This window comes from Nicotiana tomentosiformis, chromosome 12, assembly GCF_000390325.3.
Source record: "Nicotiana tomentosiformis chromosome 12, ASM39032v3, whole genome shotgun sequence".
Lineage (NCBI taxonomy): Eukaryota > Viridiplantae > Streptophyta > Magnoliopsida > Solanales > Solanaceae > Nicotiana > Nicotiana tomentosiformis.
This window is the reverse complement of record NC_090823.1, coordinates 50512712-50524478: the sequence shown is the minus strand read 5'-3', so window position 1 is coordinate 50524478 and position 11767 is coordinate 50512712.

Genomic DNA, 11767 nt, shown 5'->3' with positions numbered 1-11767 from the left:
GGGGTATTACCCTCAAATATATCAAGTTTGATGTTCGATTATCAAGTTCGATGCAAGAAAGTTACTTCATAACAATAGGGTTCCGATAGGAAAAATTGTAAGAGCCAAATGGTCAAAACGAACCATGCTCGTGTAGATTGCTCGATCCCTGGTACAAAATATAAACACATGTATAACAGCACAGTAAGAAACTTCTTTGCCCATATCTCATGTCTCACAACCCATCCCCTATTTTATGATCTATTACACAGGCTCAAGGGCTGACCATTACACCACAAATCGGGGACTGCCAACCGAAAAATCAACGAGTTCGAGCAACCCTCACTCGACTATAAAGCCTAAGGGATACCCCGACTCGAGTTCGAGCAACCATCCTCACTCGGGGACTATCTACGAAGCCCAAGGCTACCTTATTTCGAGTTCAATACTTACTCGACCATTTAGCCTACGGGCTACATTACGTCGAGTTCGAATCACTCACTCGACTAGTAAGCCTACGGGCTACATTACTACGAGTTCGAATCACTCACTCGACTAGTAAGCCTATGGGCTACATTACTTCGAGTTCAAATCACTCACTCAACTAATAAGCCTACGGGCTACACCACTTTGAGTTCGAGCAAGAACTCACTCGACTACTAAGCCTACGGGCTATTCTTATTTCGAGTTCGAGCAAGCACTCACTCAACTATAAAGCCTACGGGCTATTCTTATTTCGAGTTCGAGCAAGCACTCACTCGACTACTAAGCCTACGGGCTACTTTTATTTCGAGTTTGAGCAATCACTCACTCGACTACTAAGCCTACGTGCTATTCTTATTTCGAGTTCGAGCAATCAACTCACTCAACCGTTAAGCCTACGGGCTACATTACTTCGAGTTCGAATCACTCACTCGACTAGTAAGCCTACAGGCTACATCACTTCGAGTTCGAGCAAGCACTCACTCGACCATTAAACCTACGGGCTACATTACTTCGAGTTTGAATCACTCACTCGACTAATAAGCCTACGGGCTACACCACTTCGAGTTCGAGAAATCACTTACTCGACTACTAAGCCTATGGGCTATTCTTATTTTGAGTTCGAGCAATCAACTCACTCGACTATTAAGCCTAAGGACTATATTACTTCGAGTTCGAGCAATCAACTCACTCGACCATTTAGTTTACGAGCTACATTACTTCAAGGTTGAGCAATCAACTCACTCGACTATTAAGCCTAAGGGATACATTACTTCGAGTTTGAGCAATTAACTCACTCGACCATTCAGCCTACGGGCTACATTACTTCGAGTTCGAGCAATCAACTCACTCGGTTATAAAGACCACAAAGTCTGAATTCGATCGAATTGCCTAAAGCCTCGAACTTATGAAAACTTTCCTAAGGCATTGATGAAACGATACCTTCATAAGGCAAAAAATAAGACAGAGACAAATCAGGAAAAGATCTTTATATATACAAAAATGTTTACAACATCCAAACAGAACCCTACATAGAAAACAGAAAAAATTCTAAGTCTCCTGTTTATCTTCCGGGGTGGTCTCTTCTCCATCAGGCTCCTCTCCGCTCTCGGACTCACCCTCGCTCCCATCATCATCACCATCATCATCATCGAAAGCCAAGGCTTCAGCATCGGCTTAGAGCTCTTTAGCCCTTTTTATCTCCTCGGTGAGATCAAAACCTCGAGCATGGATCTCCTCGAGGGTCTCCCTCCGAGATCGGCACTTAGCAAGTTCAGCAACCCAATGTGCTCGAGTGTTGGTGGTCTCGTTTGCCTCTCTTACTTGTACCTGAACAGCTTCAGCATCAACCCGATAGACGGCCACGAATGCATTTGCATCGGCCTTTGCCTTTTCGCCGTCAGATTTGGCCTTGGCAAGTTCGAAGGCCAACCGAGCCTCGAGCTCCTCTATTCTTCTTGCTTGAACCGAGCTTCTCTCCTTTATGCTTTGAAGTTGGTTTTCGGCCGATGATAATTGAGCTCGAGTAGTTTCTTTTTTAGCGGCAAGATGGTTCATGCCATCTTTGCATTCCAAGGTCTCCGCCCTTATCATATCGACCTCCTCACGAAACTTCCCAATAACCTCAAGCTTCTGCTGCAGCTGTGAGATCAAAATATTAGCCACCATTCCAGAATCGAGCCCATGGGTTTTTTACCATTACCTGCTCGGTCAGGTCGGTCTAGTCTTGTTGAGCCTTTGCCAATTCGGCTCGGAGATCCTTGATTTCTTCTTCCCTTTGTCCGAAGAGGAGTCTAAAGGCATTCCTCTCTTCCGTGACCCATCGGAGGTCGGCCTCATACCGACGCAGCTCAGCTCGAGACTGAGAACATGCTTCTCGATGAACCGTTGCAGCCTACGAAGAAAGAAGAAAAGAAGTTAGAAAAGAATAGCAAATATGAAAGTGGTATCAACGAAGGGAGTTAGAGCTTACCTGATTTAGAGCTTATTGCACTTCACAGAAAAGGACCGACACATCACTAGGGCCAGCAACATCCTCGACGCCAGTAAACAAACCACAGAAGGGGTCCTCCCCTTTATGAGATCGGTTTATTTCGAGGACCCCCAAAGCTTGGGATTCCCGAATCGTCCCTTCGGAAAAGGTAGGAAGAGTGGGCGAGTCTCCAATTACTATTGCCCCAAGTGACTCGCTTGGGGCGCTCTCCTCAGTTCGGAGAGCTTTAGGACCGGCCCATTCTGATATACCCACCGTTTGTTGACTTCGGTAGGAAGCATCCTCAATCTCTAACAATTCGGGGACTCTACCCGAACCTTCCTCCGATATCTCCTCAGTACTAGGCGGAGCTTTATAAATCACCATCGATGCAGCTTCCTTTGGGGCATCAGTGGTTTTCTTCATTCGGACCACCAGCACAGACCCGTCGTTTTCTTCTTCTTCCTCGTCTTCATCCTTTAGACGCAGAACCGACTCCATGGTTAAAGGGATGGTATTTTTCCTCGTCTTACGAGCCATCCTCATCTTCAGTTTTGGATCTTCAGAAGCAGAGGCCCTTTTTCTCTTATTATCCTTCACCGGTTTTGGAACAGAGATCGAAGCCTCTTCCTCGCCGGGAGGGGGCTTCAAAACCGCATCTTTGCCCACACTTACATACAGGAAAATTGATTTAAGTATATGAAAAGCATCTCGTTCGAACTACCAAAGATACGAGAAAAAGGCTTACCATGATTTTTGGCCTCCCATCGGCCCTTTGACAAATCACGCCATGAGCGCTCGGTATATGTGGATGTCGAAGCTAGATCCCACACCCAGTTCTTGAGGTCGGTAACTACACCGGGCATCCAAGGAACCACTGCATCACAAAAAGGGGATATCGGTGAGAAAAGAAATAAAGGGGAAAAATAGTAGGAGATAACAGCAGAATTACACTTATTCTTCATGTTCCACTCCTCGGGAAATTGCATCTTTTCAGTCGGAATCAGGTCCGAAGTCTTCACTCGAATGAACCTGCCCATCCAGCCTCGATCCCTATCCTCGTCTATGCTCGAGAACAGAACCTTGGTATCCCGGCGGTGAAGTTTTATTAACCCACATCGAAAGAGGCGAGGGTAGTACAATCGAATGAGATGGTCGAGGGTGAAAGGCATCCTCTCGATTTTGTTCACAAAGTAACAAATCAAAATAACGATCCGCCAAAAAGAAGGGTGGATCTGGCATAGGGTTATTTGGTATTAATGGCAGAAATCAATAATAATAGGGTCGAGGGGACCTAACGTGAAAGGGTAGGTATACACACTTAAAAACCCCTTCACGTAAGTGGTGATATCTTCTTCAGGAGACGGGATTACTATTTCTTTGTTCTCCCCATTGCAATCTTTCTTTAGTTGTTCGAGGTGCCCCTCGATTATCGAACATATATACCTTGATACTGGCTCACATGGGCCGGGAACTGACGAGCCTTTATCGACCTTAAAATCAGAGGTAAGAACACATGCCCCAGGAACACACTCCTCAGGCCGTGGCTCCACCGATGTTTTGTCGGTGGCAGATTGTGAAGAAGAAGCTTTTTCTTTTTGAGGAATGGATTTTGATGTTTTTCGCCATTTTGGATTTTAAGATCGAAAATAGAAGGAGGTAACAGAGATTTGGTGTTTTTGAAGAAAGATTTTGCAGAAAAAAATCGCAAATTTACAGATGAACTTAGAAGAAAAACTTGGGAAATTTGGAGATTGAAGATGTAAAAGTGATAAATTGTAAAAGGAAGGGCTATTTATAGATTGAGCAATGGCGGTTCAATATCAGCGGTGGCCCACCAGCGTCTGACACGCATTAAATTCCTTGAAAAACTAAACCGACGGGACAGCTATCACGTGTGTCATGATCGAGCCCGATGTAAATGTCAGCTTAAATCTGATCGAGCCATTGGGAAATCATATCGTTTCTCGCCACATCCTTCCCGAGAAATGAGGGGACTATCTGTATACAGTCAAAACTGATTTCGACCTTCGTACGTCTGATCGAGATTAAAACATAATGGACCGAAGAAAGTCTTTATGATATCGAGATGGGATCCGAAGAAGGTACAAACAAGCTTCAAGTTTCAGGGACAGGTCAAATATCGAGCTCGACGTCATTATCGAGCTCGGGTCCAAATCGAACTATGATGAGATGTGATGGAATCGAGCTTAAGGGCCAGCGGCCAACCAATACCGAGCCCAAGTCATTACCGGACCTCGAGTCGGCATCAACCTCAAACCCGCTTCGAGGTCTAAAATTGGAAACCGACCAATACCGACCAATACTGAGTCCGACCAAGATCGAGCTATACAAGAGCCGTTGCATCCGCACTAAGGGAGAGAATCTTGGCGGAAATTAGGGAAAATCTGATTTATCATGGGTTCCCCACTATGTATTTTTAATTATATCTAAAGTAGGATTTCCCACTATAAAAGGGATGGCTATATTTTTGTAAAAAACAAGTTTTTGCATATATTGTAACAGAGATATCATACACTTCTATATTGAAGAGTTGTCCTTTTTAGCTTCATAGATTGATTCATCTTCCTTAATCCATAAATCATCATCTTTCCAATTTTACTTATTTTTCTTTCTTTACAGTCAATATTCGATATTTTTATTTATTCTTACGATTTGTGTCAATTTATAAGACATATCCTTAGAACTACGTACAAATTCAACTTTATCCATTTTTTGGGTAAATAAAAATAAGAATCTCATGATGCAAGAGAAAATCAATGACTCTTAAGACCACCGAAAGTCGCATCTATTATCCATCAGTGTTTAATGTATTGTTTGGGCACCTTTGTCTTTCTTTCTCAAGATAAATGTGTAACGACCTAACACCGAAAGTACCCTTTTTCTTGTCAAAGAACCATTATATTCTCTGAATCTCTAATTGTATATATAAGCGAAAGGATTTTTCATGTTTTCACAAACAAGATATTTAGTTTTAGATAATTATACAAATCTTATACACAGTTATACACAAAAATATACAACTTTATACAAATTGTAAATCTTATACAAATAGCAAATCTGAAAATATTATACACGGTTATACATGAACCTACAACATTCTACAAACAAAAATAACAAGGTTGATGCAGTCAACTCACCAACTACATCATGTGGGCAAGCACTCAATATGGAACCCTTGTATTGTTTATCCTAAAAAATAGGTAACAATTAAATTTGTACATGGTTTAAAGGATATGTGACGAATGATCTAAGAACAACAAGTAATTAAATTAAAGATAAAATGAAAGATCAAGCCAATTGTAATGTGATGATCAAGCCTGATCTTAGATTGAATAGTGAAATTCGTCCTCAATTGAACCCTCGATATAAGCTTGATTCCGAATAAAAAAGAGAATAGCTGAAGAACACTTTGAATAATAGCTAAAAGACAAAAATGAATTTTTATTGCTTTGATTTGCGTATCAACAATGTGTTTAAATAAAAGAAACTTTTTTCTTTATATAGTAGGAGAATTTCAGTCTTAGTACAAATTTAAATAAGGTAAAAATCTTCTTTTCTCGGTAAATGTCGACCTGCAATTGATATCCGACGGGATCCGCACCGTAATATCCGATTGAGGGAAAATATTACGGCTCCCTACTTGTCATGCATAATTGTTCCCCGCATTTCCCATGGTCTAGAAACTTTATTCGGTCTGGGTCCGTTATTTTACCGTGTTCGATCCCAGATACATCGTTTACTCTTCTCGAGTTCCGATATGAGGGTCCTTCGGCCTTGCTTATAGTCGCATTGAGCCGTGCTTCCCTTTTGTTTCCTCATTGGAAAATCGGGGAAAACTTCGCCCCCAATTTTACACGTTAACAGATAGTCCCCTCGCTTTTCGGAGAGCAGATTTATCAAAGCGATGGGAAGCAATGAATTAACCCCGGTTGCTTCTTCCGTACGCTACAACCGAGTTGACAGGTCAGTAAAATGTCTCATCAGTCACGTCGTTCTGACTTCGGATACGTGTCAGTCGCGGTTGACCGTCCCCAAATGCGAAACCTCACGCATTGATTACCCCTTCTCTATAAAAGCTTCGGTCCCTTTTTTCACTTTTTTACTTTTCGATTCTAGAGCTTCTTAATTTACCGTCTAACTTTTCACTTATTCTTAACCCCTTCAAATCTTCATACATTGTTTCAAAGATCTTCATATTTTCACCTTCCCATCTTCAAATTTTCATACTTCCATATTTAAATCTTCAAATCTGTCCTTCATACCTTCATCCTTATCTTCAAATCTTCATCCTCGCCTTCAAATCTTCATCCTCACCTTTAAATCTTCATATTTCCCAGAATTCAATGGCGAAGACTTCGAAATCTATGCCTCAACAGACCATTCCTTCAACTTCTAACCCGACCACGGATGCTGAGGTGATCGTACCTGAGGTGGCCCCGGAACCTCCCCTAAAGAGCTTCAACCCCGGAGGATGCTCCATTGAGAATGACTTCAAGGTCGAAAAAGCCTCTAGTCAACATGACCGCGGTGAGGGATTATGGAGGTACATATGCTCCATTACCAGGGATACACTCCTTATAGTTCAGGAGGACTGCAATTGGGAGGGCAAAGAAGTGGTCGTCCCTGGTCCCGATGTGGACATTACCACTCATGTGGAGGGGTATCTAAGTGTTTATACTTACCCCTTCACACTTGCCCCGGTGGATCTCATAATCCTTATTTTTTGCAAAAGGTACAAGGTCTGCCTCGGGCAGATTCACCCGTCCTTTTGGAGGATCATAATCCTCCTCCGTTATTTTGCCAACAATACCGAAGCACCTCGATTCACCATCAACCACCTGCTTCAACTCTATAGTCCCCAAGTTTTTCGGGGGGTGGGTAATCAAGCTCGTTCGTCAGGCAAGTAAAGCTCCATTTTCGAGCATCGATGAAGATCGAGATCGAGGCTGGCATGGGAGATTCATTAGGGTAAAAATCGAATATCTTGTTCCCTTCCAATTCTTGTCGTTCCCAGAAAAGTGGAACTTAGCCCGTAAGTTCCTTTCCCTTCTGAGTACTTAGAAGTTCTTTTGTTCCTTTTTCTTATTGCTTGTTTCTACCATCATGCAATGGTTGCCCGAGTTCTCAATACAGTTCCTCGCTTCAAAGAGTGTATTGAGGGGATTTGCAAATAACTATCGTACTTTGAGCGCGAATGGCGCAAACTTTCAAAGGGCAAGTGGGAGGCCCGTTCCCATGGTATGTGATCCTCCCGACCAAGTCTATTCTCATACTCAACCGCCATTTCCACTAAGTTTTCTTTCTTTCATAGGCTTTCCATGACCACTGAACTTCGGGCATTAGACAAGGATGAGGCTCCGTCGTCACTCGATAAACCCTCCGCTTCGGGACAGATTGGAGATGCTGCACAGGAGGAGAAAATGAGAAAAAAGAGGAAATCTTCGGGCTCCCCATCGCTGAATCTAAGAAGTAGGGGGTAACGGTCCGGGTCCGAAAAAGCAATAAGAAGAGTACCCGGGCCAGGCTACCAAACTATGATTCCCTCTACCGGCTCAGGGATTACCCTGAAGATGACGATCTAGAGTTCGTCGCCCATGGGTCGGCCATTGATGAGGAAGAACAAGCGGTAACCAAAGGAAGTGGCCGAGAGGCCGATCCCTCTTTAGCCCGGGAGTCAGAGGGAAAATTCGAGGCTATGGTCTCCCGAAAAGCTATCCCTACTGAGGGAAGTTGCCGGTGTAATTGACATTGCGGAATCGCCATCCCATACAGAGTCTTTATTCGATGAAGCTCAGGCCGTCAAGGAGAAGCCAAATGAGATGGCACGGGCCACAGATGAGTCCCTCAACAAGTTCTTTGACGGTGTGGACATGGGTGCGTTGGAGGATTATTTCGAGTTTGGTCACCTAGAGATCTCAAAAAAGGACGTGTCGTCGAGAGCAGGTGAGCTGTGCTCGAGCCCGAAGCTGGTGAGGTAGTTCCCTACTCCGAGCATGGATCCCGACCGTAAAAGAATGATTGTGTTTACTCTCCTGGCGGACACCCGGGTACTGTCTGCTCCGGTGGGCATGGCCAGCTATCTTCGTTACCTGGTGACCGAAGAGGACTATGCGAAGATGAATGAAGTGAGCACATCGAGCCTCTTCAACGAGGCACAACATGCACTGAACTGGGTAAGTTTCCCTTTCCTTTTGCCCTTTGTACATCTTATTGAACTTCAACATATTCTCATGATAATTTTGATTTGTTCTTCAGGCTTCGGTGCTCCACCATGAAAGCTTCCCTCGGTCTCGAATGGAAGTCAACCAGCTCGAGTTCGATCTCAAGGAGCAAGTACGTGTAATGACTCGGCCGGTCGTTTTGAGTATTGTAGCCTCGTTCCCCTATTTGTTGCTTATTTTATGTTTGTTTTTTATTATGTGACTTTTTGGGGTGGTTGGTTTGGTTTCGAAGATGTTTCGGAATGAATTTGGACACTTAGTCCCAAGGTTGGAAGCCTAAGTTGAAAGAGTTCGGATGTTGACTTATGTGTAAATGACTCCGGAATGGAGTTTCGATGATTCTGATAGCTTCGTATGGTGATTTTGAATTTATGAGTGTGTCCAGATATTGATTTGGAGGCCCGTAGGTGATTTTGGCTTGAATTGGTGAAAGATGGAAAAGTTGAAGTTTGGAGAGTTGAGAGGTTTGACCGAGAGTTGACATTGTGGTTACCGGGCTCAGATTTTGGGTCTGAAAGTTGGAATAGGCCCGTTGTGTTATTTGTGACTTGTGATTTGCAAAATTTGAGGTTAATCGGAGTTGATTTGGTATGTTTCGGCATTGGTTTTAAAAATTAGAAGTTTAATAGTTCATTAGGCTTGAATTGGAGTGCGATTTGTGATTTCAATGTTGTTTGATGTGATTTTGGGGTTCGACTAAGTTTGTATGATGTTTTAGGATGTGTTGGTATGTTTGAATGGGGTCCCAGGGGCCTCGGGTAAGTTTCGGGTTGATTGCAGATTGAGTTTGACCTTGTAGAGCTACAGATTTTCTGGTGTCTGGTTTCCTTATACGCGTTCGCGAGAGAGGTCTCGCATTTGCAAAGAGTATCTGGGTGGCAGGTAAAGTTTGTTCTTCGCGTTCGCGAAGAAGATCACGCATTCGCAAAGGTACCCTCTCGCGATCGCATAGAAGGATGAGGCAGGTGGGGCACCAGGCCTGTAAGCCTTCATGTTCGCGGGAGTTGGTTCACGTAGGCTTGTGTTCATTGGTCATCGTGATCGCAAGGGAGGTCTCGCATTCGCGTAGGAGGATTTTGGGAAGCGAGGATTTTGTGCTTCGCAAACGCTAGTCACTTTCTGCGTTCGCGAAGAAAGACATCTGGGAAACAAATATTTAATTTCAAAATCGAGGGTTTGGACCCATTTTTCATATTTTGAGCTAGAGACCTTGGTTTTGGGCGATTCTTGAAGGGATTTTCAAGGAGTTGTTTGGGGTAACTGATTCTAACTCGGATTTGGTTAATATACATGAATCTATAATTGTTTTTACCATTTAATTAGTGTTTTGGATTGGAAAAATTTGGGGAAATTGTAGAAACTTCATAAACAATATTTTGAGGATTTGAAAGGCAATTTGAGGTCAGAATTGGATGATTTTTGTATGGTTCGAATCATTATTGAATGGGTATTTGGATTTTATATATTTTATCAGATTCCGATATGTTTGCCCGAGGTTGACTTTTTTTACTTTGGTTAAAGAGCTTAGCTTTGTCGTATGGAATCGATTCCTATAGCTTGTATTGATTGTATTAAGTTGTTTGTGGCTAGATTTGAGTCGTTCGGAGGATGATTCGCGTGGCAAGGGCTTTTTGGAGTAGGGATTTGCGCAGTTCGAGATAAGTAACACTTCTAAACTTAGTACTAAGGGTATGAATCCCTAAACTATGTGTTATGTAGTTAGTGTTAAGGTGACGCACATGCTAGGTGACGGCCGCGTGGGCGTGCAATGTGATAATTATGACTTAGTTGACTTTGCGGTACTGTGTAGTTATCAAATCTTGTTGTTATTCATGTAATCTCCATGTGTTAGAGAAATTATGTTGTGATCCATGTTAGAAATTATGTTTAGACTATATGTTGGGTATTGTTTGGACCCACCGAAGTCATTTCTGCTGTTAAGTTATTTGCTTAAATTGCAATTATGTACTCAGTCACTTTCATCATTTGCATATAATATCTCAGTCTTTGTTATCATTTATTATACATCATGTATCATTGTTTGGGCTGATTGGCATGAGATTTGTGAGCCCAAGAGACTGGAGAGATTGATGACTGAGTTGAGGCCGGGGGCCTGATTTTGAGTGATATTTATGGGATCGGGCTGCACGCTGTAGCAAGCTTTATTGATTCATGATTGGATCGGGCGGCACGCCATAGCATGCCATATTGGCTTATATTAGCGCTTGGGCAGGATCTGCCCCTCCAGAGTCTGACATACCTGAAGTGAACACAGGTACCGTTGAGTGCTGAGTGCGAGTGCCAAGTGTCGAGTGATTGAGAGTGCTGAGCGATTGAGAGTACTGTTAAACTTAATATATCATGCTTTTAAATTAAAATACTTAGTTATTTTGTGATTGTCGGCTTGCCTAGTACTGTGATAGGCGCCATCACGCCATGTTGAGATTTGGGTCATGACAAGTTGGTTTAAGAGCCTAGGTTACATAACGCCGGTGGGCGATTTAAAAGGGGGAGAACATAACGACTCGATCGATCGTTTTGAGTATTGTAGCCTCATTCCCCAATTTGTTACTTATTTTATGTTCGTTTATTATTATGTGACTTTCCGAGGTGGTTGGTTTGGTTCCAGAGATGTTTCAGAATGAATTGGGACACTTAGTCTCAAGGTTGGAAGCCTAAGTTGAAAGAGTTGACTGGATATTGACTTATGTGTAAATGACTCCGGAATGGAGTTTTGATGGCTCTGATAGCTTCGTATGGTATTTTTGGACTTAGGAGTGTGTCCGGATATTGATTTGGAGGTCCGTAGGTGATTTTGACTTAAATTGGCAAAAGTTGGAAAAGTTAAAGTTTGGAGAGTTGAGATGTTTGACCAAGAGTTGACTTTGTGGTTACCAGACTCGGATTTTGGTTCCGGGATTTGGAATAGGTCTGTTGTATTATTTGTGACTTGTGTTAAAAATTTAAGGTCAATCGGAGTTGATTTGGTGTGTTTTGGCATTGGTTTTAGAAGTTAAAAGTAGTTCATTAGGCTTGAATTGGGGTGTGATTTGTGTTTTCGATGTTGTTTGATGTGATTTGAGGGTTC